The 21,069-nt window shown below is 46.7% G+C and overlaps 1 long non-coding RNA gene across 2 annotated transcripts in view; it reads right to left on the reverse strand.

The window, feature by feature from the left end:
• The window catches only part of LOC138301927 (uncharacterized), a 44,238-nt gene extending 32,138 nt beyond the window's left edge, over nt 1–12,100 (reverse strand). For both annotated transcript variants that reach the window (XR_011205170.1, XR_011205169.1), the window contains exon 1: nt 11,728–12,100. This is a non-coding gene — a long non-coding RNA (uncharacterized lncRNA). The remainder of the gene's footprint in view (nt 1–11,727) is intronic.
• Between the last annotated feature and the right edge of the window lie 8,969 nt (nt 12,101–21,069).

Genomic DNA, 21,069 nt, shown 5'->3' on the forward strand with positions numbered 1-21,069 from the left:
ACCAACTCACCAGAAACCTACAGTCTTCTTCATACTCACATGCACACTCTTTCTGCATCCGCAAAAGCAAAATTTGAGGTTGCTCATTCTTCTACATCACACCCAAGACAGCGAACAACCTCACTCAACGTATCAGCCTCTTCCTCACTTCTTGAGTTCAGCAAGAAGCTGGAGACCTGGCTCTTCATATAAACCCCTTGGGGACCACACACCAACATGCCTGCCCAAGCCCCTGGAATCCCTCTCGGGTGATTAATACGCTATAGAAATCAACCTAACATAACTTAACAGGAATGACATGCCCATACCTAGCTCAACAAGTCGCCTCTCTCTACATGCTCCCTTTAAAAGTTGGCTTTTGGGTGCCAGTTCTACAGACAAATAATATTCACCTTTTAAGGTCATCCACGCCAAGTACTTTACTGTATACTTACAGTATGTTGCATATAGTCAAAAAAGTTGGTGGTTTGGTGGTACTTCCCAGTGTCTACTAGCATGAAAGTACATATTACATTGAAATGTACTTTGCAGGAAGGTTAATGTTACTTGTTGGAAATTTGCCCTTTCTACAGAGGCACCCCTTTTTTGCTGAACCCTATTTTTGCTGGGTATGGAGCGCTGTTCACTTTAGCCCTGCTAACCAGTGGTCAAATGCTTGTGCCCTTCCTTTCAACATGGTGAAATTGGTAAAATTGTGATTGGCATATTTCTCTTCCCTATAACTCCCTAGTACTTGGTAACAAAGCATACCTAGGGCCTGTAAATTCAATGTCACAAGTTGACTGCATCATCCAATGTGACAATGTAAGCATGGCCGTAGGCCAGCCACCAGTAGCCTAGTAGTGCAAGTTTTAACTGCAAATTTGACAGGTAAAAATAACCCCTTTTGACAGGCCTACACCTTCCTCTTAAACAATCACAAGTGACTTCTAAGTAGACGTTACTGCCCATTAGGCAGGGTGCATGTAATTTCAAAGTAGGACAAGTTTATTGTTAAATATGTTCTTACAGTGACTGGTATCCTAAAGCAATTTTCACTGTTGCAAGGCTGACTGTTCCATTGGAAACCACTGAGGTGCAATATTTAATAATAGTACTGTAACCCAGAAATCAGACTAGCTAAGAAATAATTAAACAACTATTTTTTACCAGTTATTAAAATTCCAATTCAATGGTCAAGTTGGATTGTTTCTGAATATTAGGGAAGACTAACTTTTAGAAAGTTAGCGTTGCCCTGCGTGAACTTCTTGGATGCTAAATCTGCACTTTGTTCTCCCACTTTAGACATCCAAAAATTAGCATTACAGTAGGCATGAATGAGGTATCAATGTGCTCCCAGGACAGTGACAAAAGATCTTGGGTGTAGGGAGATATTTTTGCGCCCTTGACAGGATGCCTTTGTATTTGGCCCATGGACTTGATTACCTTCTAAGAGACCTACCCAGCCACCAGCAAATATAGCTAACATCCAGGCCTGTAACCTTCTTTTGTCCTCCTAGCCAGAATAGCCTCCAATACAGTGGGCCTCTTGTTGACATAACAGTGCCACAGCCTGTTAACAGATCTGATGAGGTTACATATAACATTTGGGGCTCACTTCAAAGGAGAGAAAAACAGAATCCCTAAATACTTCAAGTGTATCCACCATCTGGTTGCTGAAAGCTGAAAGTTGCTGAAAGTTCTACGAAACTTCTGGCTCCGAGTTTGTTGGGGGGACAGGGACTATCTAAGCATAGAGTTCAGTGTTAGATGTGAGAGGACACTAGGATTACCACAGTATATTCCTCACAAACACTCATAGCCCACCAAGTCCTAGTTTAGTGTGGCCTAAGACTTCAGCCATCTTGAAAATGCCCAAAGTGTATGGTTAGGCATCCCGAGGAGGTCATTCCCACCGACTAGTTTGTGCCAGGCATAAATGTGGAATCTCCAAAACATCCTGACCTTCAGAAAATCAGAAGAGGACTGAACCTACTGTCTGAGATCTGAGAAGCGCCTAGAAGACTAGAGCTGCTCCTTCTTGTACCCCAGACAAAGGAGTGGACGCCAGTGGTCATAAGGCTGATCATCTGTTAAAGATTCCGGGACTCAACAAGCTACAAAATGCACTTTTCCTGCAACTGCCCATCTGTCCAGTGACAACTGGACCTGGACTAAACCCTTCTGTTGGCCTCTGCCTGCCACACTGTGTGTGTCTTAATGCCTTCCCTGAAGTCCTGGGGGTATAGACATGTATCCCTGAGGTGGATCGTGACTTAAAAGACTAAATTCGGAACGTTATATCTTTGATCATGATAAACATGGCTAGTGTATCTGACCCACGTTCTATCACGGTCAGTGTCAAATTGCACCTAGGTCTTGTTCTACCACTATCATTGGCATTGTGTGCTTTTAGGGGCTATTTGAAGTTAAACATTAAAATTCATATCTTTGGTTCCCCTTTTTTTATTTTTGTAATTAAAATCTACTCTAGTTTGCTTTGGGATTTTTATAGTTTTGCATTTCGACTTTGTTACTCTTTCAGTACTGCATACATACTTTGCACAATGCCTCATACATTAAGCCTATGTGTCTGTGCCATAGCTACCAGGGTGTTGAGTTTTTGTTAATTTAGTGACTTCAAGGGTTCACTCTGACAAGAATTGTTGTTATTATCTGATGTAAGTATCTATCCCCTCAGCCAATAGCCCTATTTCTTACATTTCTATACAATTATTTACTGTACAATAGCAAATCTCTAAAGGGCTTCACTCAGAAAAGCAAGCTTATGACCACAAAGTAATCCACTGCAATCACTGGAGAAATACCCCTGAGCATTTATAGTTATCCAGCTAACAGGTACTTTTCCATTCATGGCTTGCACTGCACTTACCAATGACAGAAATCCCGTTACTCTTATCTTTGGCCAAGAGCTTCTCTTGTTTTTGTTGGAATGTTTACTTTCTGCCTTTGTTGAACTTTTAGAAGACTTGAGGTCCCCGACCACAGGAAGATTGATGGGTGCGCTGGCACATCTTCTGCATGAGACACTCCCACTGAAAGTGGAGAATAGTCTAACGACAATTCAGTGATTGGTAGCAAAAACATTGTGTCCTCTGTATAGTAAGTTATGGAAGTCACACAGTTATTTTTACAGGGCTGGACTGGCCATATGGGCCACAGGGAATATTCCCTGGGAGGCTGAGGACTAGTGGACAGCTGTTATGTCACTAAGTCAGTCTTGGTCAAACCTCGCAGATTTCTACCTCCCCCCCACCACGCACTGTCAATACATGAACTCACCATTTGGAGCAGGGAAATTAGACCGGTGTCCTGTGAGTTTCTCCCAAACATACGTGGAAAAGGAACATTATAGAGACTACAGGTATCTTCTTACAGGTCCCCCTCACCTTTGTACCAGATACAGCACACACACAAGACCCCTGGACTCGTTTTATTAGAACTAGTACAGAATATGTGCAAAATGATAAGTGCAAATAGCACAGTTATGGTGACAACAGATAATATGAAGAACCTATGTATTATGAACAAGATAACAAGTGTTTCAAAATATCAAATGCCAAAATAATATGTTGATGGACAGAGGGCTCATTAGCTATACAGGCTGGCAAACTGCCTGAGGGTAGGCATACAATTTTCTTGTAGACGTTTATATAATTTCCCCCCTCCAAATCCGCCTGAAGAAGGTCAGTCTCACTCGGTACACTTTCTCAGTACACCGGAGGGGGGGTGTTGGTTTGAAGACATTCTACAGGGCTGCTTTTAGCTCCCAGCACTGACCTTCAAACCGTATGAAGTCAATTTGTGTTGGTTCTGTTTTTGATCAAATAAATACTGTGTGTGCAGGTGTATTTCGTAGAAGTACCTCCAGCAGATATTGGGTTTACTTGTCTGACAATGGAATTTCTCGGTCAGTCTTGTGGAGTTTGTGCATTAAAATTTTGCTAACAGTGCTAATTTGTAAAAATCCATAAGTTCAGGGGCATTTAATTTTTCATAGGAACCCAATGCCAGGGGTACTGAATGCCAGGGTTTCTTAATATTAAGGATGATCAAGGTTGATTTCATCTTGTGCCTCTTTCTTCACCACCCTGCATGTTCTGCCTCTTTATGTCATTCTTGCATTTTCTGTTTTTAGCCCCTTCGGTGTGCCTGACGGAATGGTTTTGTCATGCGCACGGATGCTCGTGTGCGGAGGGCAAAACCATTCAATCCTCATCACATGAGCCCCGAATCGCTCTGCTGTTAACAGCAGAGGGATTAGTTTTTTGTAAAAACAGTCTTGGGAGCTGGGTAAGAGCTTCCCCATCTTTCTCAGCTTCCAAGGGTGCTTTTTGTTTTCAGTGAAATGCCGAGCAGCCCGCATGGCGCTCTGTCGTCGTTTCACTGAAAATGAAAGTGAAATGATCTAATCAGCTCATTTCACTTTCTCTTCCTCGGTGCACAGGGGACTAGCTCAGCTCTCCGACCACCTAAGCAGACAGGAGAGGTATCATTGGAAAGGGGATAAGCTCCTCTTTCTAATAGTACTGTTCCTCGTGGATCCCTGCATGGGGATCGCCGCAGGGAGGGGCCCTTGGTCTTGGACTTTTCCTTTCCTTACTTTCCTTACTTTTGTGCGCATAATCAGTCTTTCAGCCTCCAGCCCCCCCACCCCCCACCCCCCGGGGGAAGACAGATGCGGCCAATAACCCCCTAACTGCCCTTCCAGTGGGTCAGAAAGCCCACTAGACACCAGGGATCTTTTTTTTTAAATAAAAGATGGGCAGGGGGCTGCCCACAATTAACCCTTTCCAGACACAAATGAAATAGTTCTACCTCCAGAGGGAAAATGGGGCACTTAACCCCCATCTGGCCTGGTTGTGTGTCCCCGGGTGTAGAAAGCCCACTAGACACCAGGGATTAACTTTAATTTATTTGTATTGGTGGGAGCTGTCCAACATGGGCATGTCCATGCCCCCCAACCCAAAAAAAAAAGAAAACAGTCTTTCTGCCCCCCACCCCAGTGGTTTAAAATGCCCACTAAACACCCACCAAGGATTACTTTTTTGTAGGGGTGAGGGCTGCCCAGCATGGGCATGGCCATGCACCCACCCCCTCAAAAATGGGGAAACAGTTTTTCTGCTCCCCTGCGGATGAAAGCATTTCACCCCAATGGCAAGCAAGAGCATATATGATTTTGTTGAGTGTTGTTTTTACACATTACGCCAGGAGAGTTTATCTAACTCCTAGTATCATCCCACTTGCAAAGGTGAAGAGCTGCACTTTTTGGGCTTGGGTAGGCTGCCACCTGGAAAAACCTACCAGACCCAGACAATACTGAAAACTAGACATCTGGGGGAGTCCAGAGTGGTGTGCTTCGCATCCATCCCACACCATTTTCTTACCCACAGTGCCCTGCAAACCTCAAAATGTGATGGATATCACACATTTTCCTTGCATTTCTGTGCCAAATTCTTCTGGAAACAGAAATAAACCACACATTTCCTACCACCCAGCATTCCTCTCGGCCTCCCGTTACAAATGATATCTCACTTGTTTGTGTCCCCAAAGAAGAGTCAGCCTAAACACGTATTAAAAAAAACACAGCTATCCACTTTGCAAAAAAGGGTCCTTTTTGCTTAGAAAAAATTGATGTATCCATGTTGCATTTTAGGCCATTTTATGTCAGTTATTGGCTCTGGGTACCTTGGGTTCTTGATGAACCTACAAGTCATATATATCCCTGCATCCAGAAGGGGCCAGTGGACGTACCAGTATATTGCTTTGGAAAATCTGCCATAGAAGAAGTTGCAGGTAAAAACATAGACACAAATGGCTGGTCTTTCAACTCAATTTCAATCTTTTTTATTTCAGCTGTTACTTTCTATAGGAAAACCTTGAAGGATATACACAAATTACCCTTTGCTGAATTCAGAATTTTGGCTACTCTCCATAAATGTATAGCTTTCCGGGATCCACCATTGGATTTACACCCATTTCTGCCCCCAACTTGAAGGAGGTTGAAAGCACAAAAAATAGGAAAGTGGACTATGTCCCAGTAAAATGACAAAACTATGCTGAAAATTGTGTTTTTCTGATGCAAGTGTGCCTGTTCCTGGAAGCTCGGAAGATAGTGATTTTAGCACTGCAAAACCTTTGTTGATGCTATTTGCAGGACAAAAAAACAGATGCTTTCTTCTGCAGCACTTTTTTCCCATAAACTCAAAATGTAGCTATATTTTGCCAATTTTCTTGGTCCCTTCCAGTTGAATCCACAAACCCTGGGTACCTTTAGAATTCCCAGGATGTCGGAAAAAAAGAACACAAATTTGGGGTGGATACCTTACTTGGACAAAAAGTTATGATGGGGGCCAAAGAGTGAACTACCCCGAACATAAAAAAGGGCTTAGCACTTGGGGCAAATTTCCCTTTGTCACTCTTTTCCTCCTTCCTCTGAGTAGTGGCTTCTCCCTCTTGTTCAGGATCACTGTCTGACATTGAAAATTGATTCAACGTCCCCATAAATGAGGTAAACCACTGGCACAAATTAAGCACTGCTTACCAGATAGCTGTATGAATTGGATGCCAATCGCCTATCAAGGTTGCTGCACCTTTATAAAACCTTTGCCAGGATGGTGGACTTAAAAGGGCTCTATTTTGATTGTGCATTTGCGATTCCTTTAATATACTGACTGTATCCTCCTATAAATACTCTGCCAGATGCAGTTGTCAATGTGCGTTACTCAACCTGGTTAATGTGATTTACAGTGCGGAACATTTGTCTGAATGAGATTTAAAGACACCCTTTCAGGGCCTGCACCAGTGCTGAGTAAGCAACAGGTAGGTCTAGCTTGATGCATCCATGCATTTCCCTCGGGTTCATCTATTCTCACCCTGAATTGCAAAAGGATGAAAACCCCTCTGGTTGAATTTAGCACCAATATTAAGAACATATTTCCCACTGGGTGAACAATTCACTCTCACAGCAAAGAGCACGGTCAGCCCCAGCAGAGGCTCATACATGCCAACAGACCCGATTCAGATGGGAAACTCACTATTTTTTAAGTCCAAAGTGGCTTTATTTTCAAGTATCTCCCGCCTAAAGAATCTTCCTCTTCGTTGTAACTCTATGGAGAAAATACATTTCCCCATTTTTTCCAAATCCCCGTCTTTCGAGGCTCAAAGTGCTGGCATGTATGGAGGCTCGTGCCTCAGGGAGACAGCAGGGACAGTACAGAACCGCACCAGTGTGTGAAGGGAAGCCCGGGCTCCTCTAGGAACAGGAATGTGAAAACCTACTGTACCGTGCTGCATCTGTAGAAAATCACCACACCCGTGAAACACAGGGATACCTAACAGGAACATGTTTTGCACAGTACAGTTGTATGTCCTTCCCAGCAACAACAGTTAACTTTTGGTTGTTTTTTTGCCAGTGATTAAATGGAACGTGCATGGAGCCCAGGGGAACGCTTCTCTCAATGGGGACTCTGAACCCACTGCTCTTTACCAGAGTGATGGTGGTTTCCGGTTGCATCAGACACAATAGCACTGCACAGTATCCAATGCAGTAAGCTTCACTGCAAAGGCTGTGGCACTGCTTATGGTCCATGTATTAAGATGCTGCCGTAGCGTAGCACGCTCAATAACTGCATTGCACATTGCTCCAGGTTACTCTTTCTCTTACATTAGTATTGCCTGGTGCATAATTTCAGATCATTGCCAGCTACCAGATGATGTTATTTGATTAAACAACTGGAGACAACTGTGTCTTGTGTAGTGTACAGTGCTGCTGTTTCCCCTTACAGGTTGTTACCTACCATAATAAAGGCTCACTATGAAAAACATGCTGAAGAAGCCAAGCAATGGGTAGAGCTGGTGAAGGCTTTAAAAACGTACTCTACATGAAGAAGACTTCTGTGCCCTTAGAGCATTCCAGGTGCGTTCCTTTAGGTGAGCGAGGACCGCTGTGAAACAAGCCACGCACGCAGCGAGAGTCCACATATGGTGGTATCTCAAAGCGTTGCATGGAACACACAGTGGTGTTTGATGGTTCAAGCATACAGCCTTCCTCCAGAAACAGCGTCATGGACAAGACAATGGTCTCCTCTATAGTGTTAAAAGTATCCCAGGAAGACCAAGAATGCCGGTGGTAATGGATAGCTCTCGCTAGAATATCAAGGGGTTACATGTGCTCACACATCACCAGAGCCACACTGCAGGAACCCCTTTGGCGACTAATAGGAGGATGAAGGGCCACCAGGAGATCTATAAATATCAGGAAGGGATGCAATGGAGCTCTTCAGAGCTGCTGTGGGCTCAGTGCAGACTGATGGAAAAAGGAATATGAAGCTTTAGGGCAACCATGATGCTTGTACCCATCAAGGCCAGAAGCAAATTAGGACAACAATGAACGAAATGTAAAGAACTGGATTATTAGTCTTAGCAAAGCCAGCAAGATGGCAGACAGTCGAACCTCTGCAAATAGATAACCACGGTACCTAACTGAAGAATGTCTGTGTTGACAGTTTAGCACGATAAAGTGCAGTGATTTTAAGTTTAAATGTATTTATTACAAAACAATACTGTGGTGAACCAAGAAAAAACACAGAGACACACGCAGATGGAAATTCACTATTAAGCACGTGTGTTTCATAGAACTTACCAAGGAGTCTTGAAAACTTTTTTTTTTTTAGAAAAAAAGCTGCTAAACACTAAACAAAGTGTCACAGTGATCTGTTGTGGATGCAACTGAGATTAGCGGAGACAGAAGAAGAAATAAAGCTAGAAACTTATTAAGCCAAACCAATTAAAGAAGTCAGTTCCAGTGGCCACTTCTGCAAACCTTCCCAGAGGGTTTCCACCGAGGACTAAGGAGCTTTCCAACCACCCTGCAGTCCCAGATAAGGACCACAATATGAAGCCACTCAGGTGTTCACCCTAGTCAAAACTACTCCTTTCACAGATGCAAGGAGAGTTTTGCCTCCTTCTACTTGGTGAAAAAGTACTTTCACCCCCATAATCTACACAGAGCTTCAGGCGGCAGCCAAATTATCCGGTAATCAGGGGGCTCCTCAAACCTTTTTTAATTTCTAGGACTGTTTTCCGCTGTAGGTTTACTTTGGCTGGAATCCTGAAAGTCAAGCAATCTATTGTCCTCAAGGCACACTTTTGTTGTTTTATTGCTCTCTGTAGTTGGCTCTGGTGTCTGTAGAACCACTGTAACAGCACTCACTCCAGACCAAGCAGATCTCGCTTCCTTTGGGGGGGGATCCTGTGGGCATGTTGAACTAATGTGTGCCCTCATCAGTTTTCAGTCCAAAAATGACAACACTTGTTCCATAGCTTGCTGAAGTTCACTCACATGGATCACTGCCGGACCCTCCATCTTTCTCTGCGGGAGTGACCCCTACATTTTTTCAGGCCCTCCATTTCCTCAGCGCTCTCAGGGGACACATCATTTTGAATGAATTAACCTGTCCAGGCTTCCAGGTTCGACAATGCACTTTCCGCACCTGCAATCCTCCTTGAAAATGATTGAGACACTTCCCTCAGTGCCTCGACGAGGCACGCTCAACCCTCTCACCTTTCACAGAGATAGGACCACATTGGACACCTCATGAATTGCTGATTTCAAAAGTTAAGTTTAATGCTTGGTGTTATCACTCAGCAGAGTTTTCTTGATATGTGTGAGGGGACTCTTCCTCTAACTCATGTCTTCTACGTCAACTGTGCTTTGCGCTGCCTTCCCAACATCTGCCAAACCCTCTGTGGCTCTGAGGGTGGGGCTTGAATATCTACTCCTCCCTCCTGATATTTGATTTTTCCCAGCCACATTGTATGGGTACAATGGAGAAATGAATTAAGAGCAAAGGTGGAATCGTCAACTTCCCCCAATTTATGGAAATCTCTGTGACTTGCTGCTGAGTGGCCGCTGCAGGGTCAAGAGTTTGGACCCCTGTTGGAGGCAAGGCCTGACTCCAGCGTGCCACATTGAGAGGGAACCCCAGACATTTCCGTCAGGGTGGAACTTGTGAGGCTCCAGGTGCTGAAGTTCCATACTCATCTGCAACGTGTACAGTGCACTATTTGCACCACCGGTTATTCCGAGGATCTGCCTGCTCCTGTTTGCCAAAACAGAAGGGCACTGGCTCTGCCTAGTTACTTCTATCTCTGATAAAGCAGCCTTCTTGGATCCTTCACAGGCCTTGCCTCAAAAATGTAATTTTGAGATGGACAACGAACTAGCTTGTTGTAATCTCGCACCATCCAGAGATATTCTGTTTGGGAGCCAGATTATCCGACTGGCCCAGTACCAGTCCCTAGAGCACAACATCTGTAGAGAAAGGAAAGGAGTAATGTGATGAAATTTCCATGCTTTGGGAACAGACTTTTCCACATGTAACAGAGTTTTTAAGGGAAGGGGGAAGAGACAGGCAGACCAGGGAATCAATGACATCTGAACAGCCCAACCAGTGAAGCGCAATAGACTGATTTGGAAACCTGGAGTTAGGGTGACCACTTCACTCCAGGTCATCACGGACATTATGTACAGTCCGGAACTTCTCACCTGCCAGAAATTATTTTTAGATATTTTTGTCTAATTATATCTATGGAAGGCCCCAGAATGCATTAGGTTATCACATGAAAGTTCATTCTGGAAACAGTGCCCCCGGAGGTAGAAAGAAAAGGTTTGCACTTGTCCAACAGCTAAAGTTGGAAGATGTAGAAATGTCACTGGTGCACTGGAGATTTGACTTGCTGGCGCCCTGCATCAGTTCCCCTAGTGTCTTCGTGTGGATGTTAAAAGTATTAATGCCTGGATAGACTACTGGAGTACTTTTACAAGGGTGAAAGGGGGCAAAACATGCCTGGACCATGCCCCCACGTGCCCCTACAAGTCAAGGGACTAGAAGCATCGCATGTTCTAGCACGTGAAAAGCCGCCGAACGATGTGCGGGCTGGCAGCCCACAATCCAGCACAGGCATGTATTTCATTTATTTTAATTCTGTAGCTTTCTGGAGCGCATACCAAGCCTAGGCCGACGACAGAGCGCTGTGCCGCCAGATAAGATCCATCAAACCGCAGCCCTGCTTGGAATTTGAAATTAAAATACCCAACAGCAATAGTGCCATCCGCCACCCGAGGGGATGCTGCCTCCGTGCACACCAAAACGACCAAGGGTGGTGTTGCCGCTGCAGTGGCGCATGCCTGCCCACGCCGTGCCTGGAAAAGGAGCACACGTGACGGCTTATTTTAATTAGGAGTAGACTTAACTGGCCTTGGCGTTGTGTGGACGCGTCGGAGTATTTGTTTAGTCATCGTCAGTGATCACAGAATGAGGCGGAGCGCGCTTTAGTGCCAGCAGGAACGTGGGTTCCTGCGTCACCGTCTCCTAAAGCGTGAAAACTGGGGTTTCCGGCGAGACAAAGGGTCAGGTTCATAGCTTGGTGCATTGCTTGCCGTGTTGCGATCTAGTAAAGTCCTTACTTTCCTAATCTCTGTCCAGAACAAATGAAGTACCATCTATCCAGATCACTGCGTGGAGCCCAGCAGAATCAGATGCTATTTACTAGCACTGGGGTGGAAATAAGGAAACCGCTTCATTACCTCCAGATACCTCTAGTCCCCGTCCCATTCATCACTAATTGGAGATAACTATCTCCACGACAGAAAAAAGAACATGAGGAATACTGGGATATCCCCTCCCCAGCCCCTTCCTTTAGTAGTACATAAGCTGTACTTACCCAGCATTCTGCCTGTTCATTTATCTGTCATCCGACGGGACGAGGACATGAGGGTGTCGTCCCTGCTGGGCTTGGACGACTGGCTGTTACGGGTACGCTACCTTCCAGTCTGCTGGGCTTGGACGACTGGCTGTTACGGGTACGCTACCTTCCAGTCTGCTGGGCTTGCTGGGGTAGTGCTACAGCTTGCCTCAATGTGGCCGCAGGGCGGGCCCTGGTTGTTGGTGTGTCGAGGTTGTCTGGCGTTTGCACGTGTCCCGGTCAGCTGGGAGCAGTGCAGCGGAAGCAGAAAGCTAGGGCTTGTCTGACTTTCTCTTTGGACACTGTGCTTGCTGAGCATGCGCAAGAGACGTGTTTTCCCTCGGCTGCTGGCGTTTGGGCTGTTCCTCCGGTATGGTGGCTCTGGGGTAAGTACCTTGTAGTAATGTGTGCTCTGTGAGGCCCTGGTCCGGCTGTCTCCTCCTCCTCCGAAGGCCATGTTGGAGTGATGGAGGGCTATGGTTGCATACGCTTAGGTCGCTTGTTCGCTTCCGGCTCCAAGGATATCGTGCCTGGCTGGGCTTCCCCCCTTGGGGTGCGACGGTCGGGGTGATTGCTGTCGTCCACTGGTGCTTGAGTGGCAGCCCCCATCCTCCCCTGCACGCTCTGGGGTAAGTGTGGTGGGCAGTGGGGCCCGGTGCTGGCTTCTCCTCTATGGGGTGCAGGATTGGCCCATGACGGGCACACGGTTCCCCCTGTCCTGCAGGTGCGGCAGTGCTGGGTAATGATGCCCACATGGTTTGCTGTGCCTGGTGATTGACAGGCTCAACCTTTTTTGGTGCATTTCTTCAGGCAGCTGCCTGTAGTGAGGCGGTTTCGGTCGTAGGCCCTCATCTTGTATTGTTTTCTGGGTAGGCTGTGTCCTTTTCACATATTTGTTCTGGTGCCCCGCTTTTCCTTTCCAGAATATTTATATGTTTTTGCTATCAAGTTTGCTAGTTCTGGGGACACCTGCTTCTTTTCCTGCTACCCTGTTGTTGGCTGGTGGTATGCCAGGGTTCCGCTTTCCTTGCCTTTTGGTTGTTCCATGGCCTGTTGGTCCATTTCTCTGGATCTCGCGTGGCAGGGTGGGGATTTTGTTCTTTGTCTTTTTGTTGCACCCCCCTCTGGTTCCTTGCAGGCAGCGGTCTCTCACTTTCAGCTGTGTGTTGCACTGACGTTTATTGTTTCTTGGTTGCAGTCTTTCCTGCTATGCTGTTCTGGCCCTGGTTTGTTCAGTCTCTTGGGCCCTTACCTCTGCAGGTTTGGGGTTCTATTCAGACCGGGTCTGATCTTATTTCCTCTTTTTTACGGTTCCCTGCAATGGACAGTGGTGAGCTCCTTCCCGGATCTTTACTCCACTTTGTGGATCTTCTGTATCTCCAGGAGAGCACCTACTGTGGTCTGCTTTCAGGCTGTTTTTTTGATGGTCGGCCCTGGTTTGTGCGGTGCTGGGGCGCCTCCTGTGCCTGACTGATGCTGTTTTTTGATGGTGTCCTATGGGTGATCACGTTGTCCGGCCCTCACTCGGTGGTGTGTGGGTTTGGTTCAGTCTTTCTCCTTAACTTTTCTCCTCTTGGGCTTTGCAGGCCGCTGCCTTTCCCATGCTGCCCCTTATGGTACTGTCTGTTTTCACCAGCCACCAGTATCGTTTACTTCTTGTTGTGGACCTGTGTCTTCAGTGTTGCTTCTGCCTGGTCTGTTTTTGGTTCTCAGTCCCTCACGTGGAGGTGTGGCAGTTCTGTTCTGCCCTTCTCTGCTTCTATTTTTAGCCTCCTATTTTACCATGGGCCTTTGGCCACTGTTCTTCGTCCATGTGCTGCTGGTTCTTTTCGAGGCTTTGTGTCCCCGCTTCTTTTGTGTGCTTTTTTGCTGATGCTGGTTCGTGCACCTTCAGTTGGGCCTCCTGAGCGGCGCATGATGCAGTCTGCACAGTCGCAGGTTTAGAGGGTCGTGCCATGTAGATGCAGCCTTGGGTCGCTCCTGTGCATGCCTTGGGCTTTTGTTGTCCCTCTGCGTTTTGTTGGTCTTTCATGTCGCCTGTTGGTCCCTCTCCCAGACTTTTGTGCTGGGTGTTAGTGGTTCTTCTCGGGTGCCTCTTTAAGCATTTGTGTTCTTTTGCGGGCAAAACTCCTCCTTTTCTTTTGCCCATCCCTTCTACTGATAATGGCTGCTTCCCAGGCAGTGCTTTCTGTGTGCTCTGGGTTTGTATCCTGTTCTCGGGGGTGATGTATTGGTGCTAGAGTCCCAGTGCCCGGTACGGGGTCCTGCCCCTCTGTTGAGGTGGTTGCGGTGGATAGTTGTCCTAGGTGGTTCCCTGATTTGGCTTTGATATAGCGTCTAGTGTGCATTTTGCTCCTTGCCCATCCCTCGGGGGTTGTTTGTTGGCCCTTCCGCATGGGGTTCTTCTTTTCAATGGTCTCCTACTGTGGGTCTGCTGCACGCTTTGCTATGGGGTTGGGTGTTAGCCTCCATTCTTCTGGTGGATCGGCCATTCTGTGTTGTTTTGTCTGTTTGCCAGCTAAGGGGTGTCCCTTTTGGGATGTGGCTCTTGCACCTGTTCTTCCCTGGGTACTGGGGGACTGTTTCCAGGTGGGGCTGATTGGCCTGGTGCATTTTTTCAGGTCCCAGAGTTGGTCTCTGGTCTTTGCCACATTTGTTGCCGGGAGTGGTGGCTCTCCTGATGGTGCTGTTTCTTATCTGGTCCCTGGGATCATTCCGGGGTGTAGCTCCTGGGTTTGGTACCTGTTGGTCCCTGTTCTGGCTCCACCTTTGGTTGGGGCTGGCTTTCCTGTGGTTCTCCGAGCTGCTTGGAGCCTCCTTTCTGGGCTTCGACTCAGGGGGATTGTTGGCCAGGGTCCTGTTCCTGCTGTTGCCTTTTTTTTTTCAGTTAGTAGCACGTTTTTTCCTCACCCCTTGTGGGTTGTTCCTTTGTCTCGGCCTGTGTCCTGTGTCTGGTGGTGTCTGTTCAGGTTTTCTCTTGTGTGGGGTGTTGGAAATGGCCCTTTTTGCAGGATTATCCCCATACATTTTACCTTCTTCCTCCTATTTGTTTAGGTCTGTGTTTGCTGGTTTATTGTCTGTGTGCACTTTACCAGTGCTAAAGTGCAAGTGCTCCCTATAGAAATTGTACTGTTGATTGGTTTATCCATGATTGGCATATTTGATTTAGTAGTAAAGTGCACTAGAGGTGTCCCTGGGCTGTAAATCAAATACTACTAGTGGGCCTGCAGCACTGGTTGTGCCACCCACATTAGTAGCCCTGTAAACATGACTCAGACCTGCCATTGCAGTGTGTGTGTGTGCAGTTTTAAACTGCCAATTCAACTTGGCAAGTGTACCTACTTGCCAGCCCCACACGTTCCCTTTTACTACATGTAAGGCACCCCTAAGTTAGGCCCTAGGTAGCCCCATGGGCAGGGTGCAGTGTGTGTTTAAGGTAGGACATATACTAGTGTGTTTTATATGTCTTAACAGTGAAATACTGCCAAATTCGGTTTTCACTGTGCAAGGCCTATCCCTCTCATAGGTTAACACGGGGCTGCCTTTAAATATCCTTAAAGCGCAGAATCTCTTTGAGAGCAGATAAAAATGTGGAGTTTAGGGTCTCCGAGCTCACAATTTAAAAATACATCTTTTAGTGAAGTTGTTTTTTAGATTGTTGGTTTGAAAATGCCACTTTTAGAAAGTAGGCATTTTCTTGCTTAATCCATTCTGTGACTCTGCCTATTTGTGGATTCCTCGTCTGGGTCAGTTTGACAGTTGGGCTGTTCACACCTCTCCTCTAGACAGTGACACAAAGGGGGCTGGGGTGTAGCCTGCATATCTTTATTGTCCATCTGTGCTGGAGGGGAGGGGAGTAGTGGTCACTCACACCTGAAAGGACTGTGCCTGCCCTCACACAATGCCGCCTCTGACCCCCTGGTGAGTGTCTGGGGCCTGGCCTGAACAAGGAAGGATCTTGCAAACACTTGAGACTTTGCTTTGAAGTTTGGCAACTTCAAAGGCAGAACTGGGTATAAGAAGAAGACCCAAAACCCCAGACTTTTAGAATCTTTCTGGAATCAAGAGGAACCTCTTCCCAGGAGAAGAGCTGAAGAGCTGAAGGAGGAGTACTGTCCCTTTGCTGTGTTGCTTTGCTGGACTGGCCTGCAGTTGCTGTTTCTGCATGAAAAGAGTGCAAAGGGTGAACTTTGCTGTGTGTCCTGCTTGAGAAAATTCTCCAAAGGCTTTGAGTATAGATTGCCTCCTGTTGGAAGTCTAAGGGACACCAAAGACTTCAGTTTCCTCGACCTGCAGCACTGGAAACTGTGTATTTTGTGCTGTAAAAGAGGAGAAACCACTGCAACAGCACACGGAGTTGCATTGCCCCGCTTTGCACCGCGACCCTGGTCTCACCGACACCGTCATCGGACGACTTCACCGAGCCGCTGCTCGTACGGCGACCTGTGGGCCCCGCACTCCGGCATCGCCTGCTCACACCGCAGCCTGGGCATCCCCAAGGACGCCGCTCCTGCTGACACCGGCGCTGCTGCCTGCACCGTGGCCTGTGGACACCGCTCGTGAGGTACACAAAGCACCGCCCCGCACTGCAGACCCGTTCTATCGACGCTAACACCATCGACTCCTGTGTCGTCACCAGACATCCTGCCTGCACCGTGGCCTGTGGACACCACTCTTGAGGGTCACGAAGCACCGTCCCGACCCGCACCGCTGTCTTGGGCCTACCGACGACAGCGCTTCAGCAACGCCGACGCCACTGCCTGCACCGTGACCTGTGGACACCGTACGTCGCACCGCCCCACTTCACACCGCAGCCCAGGTCTCACTGATGCCACTGGATGCCGTCACCGAGCCGCTGCCTGCACGTGACCTGAGGGCACCGCACGTCGCATCGTTCAGCTTCGCACCGCAGCACCGACGTCATCCACGCCGGCACACCTGACGTCATCAGCCTGGAGTTCGACGCGTGTGACCTCAAGAGCCCGACGACTCCTGCACCAACTCCGGAACCGACACCGTAGCGTCAGTGACGCGGCTCTCTGGAGCTCACCGCGAGGATCACGATGCCCTGCAAATCCAAGGTACTGTTTGCGGGTCTTCCCGAAACCGTAGCTGGCCCACAACGCTGCGGCTAGCCTGAGCTGTTGGTTTTGTTGATCACGATGCCGTGATAGCCCCAGGTGGAGCTATCGACTACAAGGAACTGTAGTTTTGATTAAATCTTGCAGAATTCATATTTTTCTTACCGTATTTTGGATTTTTATCGTATTTGGTCTTGTTTTATATAGATAAATATTGGCTACTTTTCTAAAACTGGGGTGGTGTCCTTTTGTAGTGTTTTCACTTATTACTGTGTGTTATGTGCAAATGCTTCACACATTGCTTCTGAGATAAGTCTGACTGCTTGTGCCAAGCTACCAAGGGGGTGAGCAGGGGTTATCTGAGCAGGTATGTCCCTTATCCTGACTAGAGTTAGGGTCCCTACTTGGACAGGGTGCAAACCGACTACCAACTAGAGACCCCATTTCTAACATGGGGTTTCCTTGCTTCCGGCCTGCCATTGTTTCTTACTGCGGTTGCGTGTTCCTTGTTTGGGGAGGTCCACTTCAGGGTTCTTTCCTGTCAGGCCGACTGGTCCGGTCCGCTGGGCCTTCTCTTGGATACCGTTGGTCACACTGATCGTACTTTGGGCTGATGTTGCCCTGCTTTGCAGGTTTCCTAGAGTGGTGCGGCTGTGATGGTGCACTCGGTCTCCCAAGAGGAGGTGTTTCTTTTTGGCCTTTTTCGGGGGCTGTTCATTTCCTGGTCCCTCTCTCCTGTTGTTTTCCTCTGTTAGTTGGTGTTGATGGGTGATGTTCTTGTTGTTTCATGTCCCCATGATCCGCTTCCCCTCTGGTGCCTATTGTCTGCAGGGGCCCCTTGGGGATGGGGGCCCCATCGGACCCCTGGCCATGGTGTCTGTTGGCCTTCTTTACCCTAGTGGTATTGTTGCCCTGTTTCTGCTTGCGTCTGGGACGTACTCTGGGTGGTGGTTGCTTGTTTGTGGTTTTTCTCTTGAGGATGTGGTTTTACATTCCCTTGGGTTGACTGTAGGTGGCCTTCGTGGCTCTGCTCCTGCGGCAGCTATCTGTCTGGTCTTTGTCTGGCATGGGCTGCTGTGCTTGGGCTTCCCTGGGTTCTGTCTGTCGCTATGCAGTGTTTTGGTCTGCTTGCCTTTGGTACAGCTCCTATGTATCTCTGGGGGTTGCTGCTGTTTCACTTTTCTCTTTTTCGGTGCTCTCTTGGTTAGCCCTCTCTTCGTTGGGGGGGGGTGGCTCAAGGTCCTAGGCATTCATGGGTCTTGGGTACCGGTCTTGTTATTTTCCGACTCTGGAGTACTTTTTGTGTGTTGGTTCTTCCTTGTTCCTGTGGTTCTTTTTTTTATTCCATTGATTGCAATGCACCATTTTCCTGCCTTCAGTTCTCAGGTCTGGATGTCACCGGTCGGTCTTTTCCTTCCAGGCTGTGCCTTCATCTTGGTGGATTTGTTGGGTCATTCCCAGGGGATGTCATTGGTGGGCATTTCTTTTGGGTCCATCTCCTGAGCTGTCTGCTGCGCTGGCCTTTGTGGTTTCTAGTCTTCCTCCTCTGGAGGGGATCTTGAGCTTGAGCTGGTTTCCACAGCTTGTTGCGGTATTCTGGGTTCTGTCTTTGTCTGTTCCCTCCTTATACTCTGCTGGGCTATGGGCAGCGGTTCCTCTGCTCCCTGGGTCTGGCCCGGTCGCCCCCTTTTCTGGTTTGTGCTCGGCCTCTGTTTTTGGCCTGGGGCTTCGGACTGGGGTCTTTTGGCTATCTCTTTGTGGGGATTCCTGTGTTTTTTTTGTTTGGTATCCCTTCTTGGGGTGTTGTGTTGGCTTTGTCTGGTTTTCAGAAGGCCGGTTTTGCCTGCTTCGGTATTCTCTAATTAGTGATGAATGGGACGAGGACTAGAGGGACCTGGGGGTAATGCTCTATTACTTACCGGTAATCTTCATTACTCCTGGTCCTGTTGTCTTCGTCCCATTCATCACGCCCCTCCCACCATCTCGTGCCGCCGGCCTTCTGTTGAGGGCTTGGTAGTGCAGGCAGAATGCTGGGTAAGTACAGCTTATGTACTACCAGAGGGATGGGATATCCCAGCATTCCTCATGTTCTTTTTTCTGTCGTGGAGATAGTTATCTCCAATTAGTGATGAATGGGACAAGGACAACAGGACCAGGAGTAATGAAGATTACCGGTAAGTAATACAGCATTCCGTCCTCTGCGGTTTTCTCGATTGTCTAGCCAGGCTGCCCCTAGACCAGATCATCTTGTTGATTCTCCATTCTTCCCCTCTCTCTCTTCCTTTATCCAGTCTTCTCCTGCTTATCCAGCTTTCCATTACCCCCTCATGGCATCATCCTCGTCCCAGCCCTAACAACTGAAGAAGACAAGGAGGACCCCTAATCAGAGTAACGAAGAATGTCAGTTTCTCAAATAAGAATGTCATTATTTGAGCCGTTCACAGCTCTCACGCCCAGGGTAAAAAATCGCCAACCTTTATTGTCCCCAAACAGGAAAAGCTCCTCCAGCCTGCTCCCAACCATGGGCGTAACAAAGGCGTTCAGAGCCCCTGCAGTGTGTGTGTGTGTGTGTTCAGAGGGGGAGACCTCCAGGGGCCTGAGTGAGTCCTGAGGGGGGGCCCAATCCATGTTCTTTGCAGGTGTGAGAGTCAAATTAATTGATAAAGATTTTCATTGATTATGGGTTAAGAATTTGCATGTAATTATGCTAACATAGAAAATAATGTGCGACTTGGAAAATGTGCCCACCTGAGTGTTCGTCATAAAATACGTAAATGTTTTTAAGGAATACATATTATTATTATTATTAATAGTGCATAGGTAGAGAAAAATGCACTCATGCATCACATTAACAAGTTTATGTTATTGATTTATTAACTATAGGCCATAAGTTGGCGAGGAGTGGGCCTAGTCTGCGAGGCGTAATGTCAAGCTGCAATGTTTAATAAAATAGTGGGAAATGGATGACTAAAGAATTACTAACTGCATTGTTCACACTGTGCTGACCAAACGATTTGCAGATGTCTTTTTATTTCGCATGAGAACTGCATGTCAAATTATGTTGTACTAGAAAAGATGCAAATGTTAACTTGAAGCGAGAGACAGCGATGTTCCCAGGATTCAACAACGGATGCACTGACCAAAGTATGGATTGCAACACAGAAGATACCTGACGAGCCTGACAATGGGAACAGAAGAAGAGGAGCCAATCATCAACGTGTGAAAGACCGTTTAGCTATATTCTAGGTATAGACGTTAATTTCTATTGGACTAACTGTAAAAGTACGATTCTCTGACCAATGACATTGTAAGAAGATACTTTATGCAAGTTTAATTTACCCTGATCGCTTTTAGGCGAGTCAGGCCCTTTCCTTATGTTTTCGAGTTCTTATCCCAATTCTTTTGAGCCCCATCTTTCCCATTTCTGTTAGAGATCTTTTGTGGAACACCGCAGTTTCATGTATTTATTGTAACTCGGAGATGCTGATTCCTTCGTTTAACGCCTGTAACTTGCTTCGGCTTACTTAGAGCCCACCGTGGCTGAGCCATTCCTTTCACTGTCCCGCTCTTGACACTGACTAGACGGATGTCCAACTGACAAAGAGAATCTCAGCTTGCTGATCCATTTGAGAAGAGGTATAACAAAATGTTATTATCTTTGTTGTAGGTTTTTGTTCTTTCTAGGTACCAACCACTAATTTGATAGAGCCATTGTTAGATGTTTTCCAGATTTAACTTTCGACAACATTTTTTTGCATGAAGTTCAAACATGCTATTCTAATTTGAGGGTTAGTGAGAAATCCTAATGCTGACAAATGTTCCTAATTGAGAATTTATCTTTTTACCTGCTGAGACTAGATGTAAGTAATTTCTATTGTGCAGTTATTGTTTCTATTGATTTGTACTGTAACTCTTGAAGACTTAATTATTAATGCTTTAGTTAAATAGAGATTCTTTAGAAGATTTGGTCAGCCAGTGTTATTCATGTATGTTTATCAATACGAGACTAATAATCGTATTGTTAGTATTGTTATTTACTATATTTAACTTCACAAATATTTACCTTGATGCTAAATATATATATTTTTAAGGTACATAGATGTGGAGTTAAGAATAGTACATCTATACTTACCTTTATGTACTTACCTTTAAAATACTTTGGTTCTCAATATTTAGTCCTCAATATTTTGGTCTTACAGTATTTTGTAGTTGATATTCTAAATACATCCCCAGCTCACTG

The sequence above is a fragment of the Pleurodeles waltl genome, chromosome 6, assembly GCF_031143425.1.
Source record: "Pleurodeles waltl isolate 20211129_DDA chromosome 6, aPleWal1.hap1.20221129, whole genome shotgun sequence".
Classification (NCBI taxonomy): domain Eukaryota; kingdom Metazoa; phylum Chordata; class Amphibia; order Caudata; family Salamandridae; genus Pleurodeles; species Pleurodeles waltl.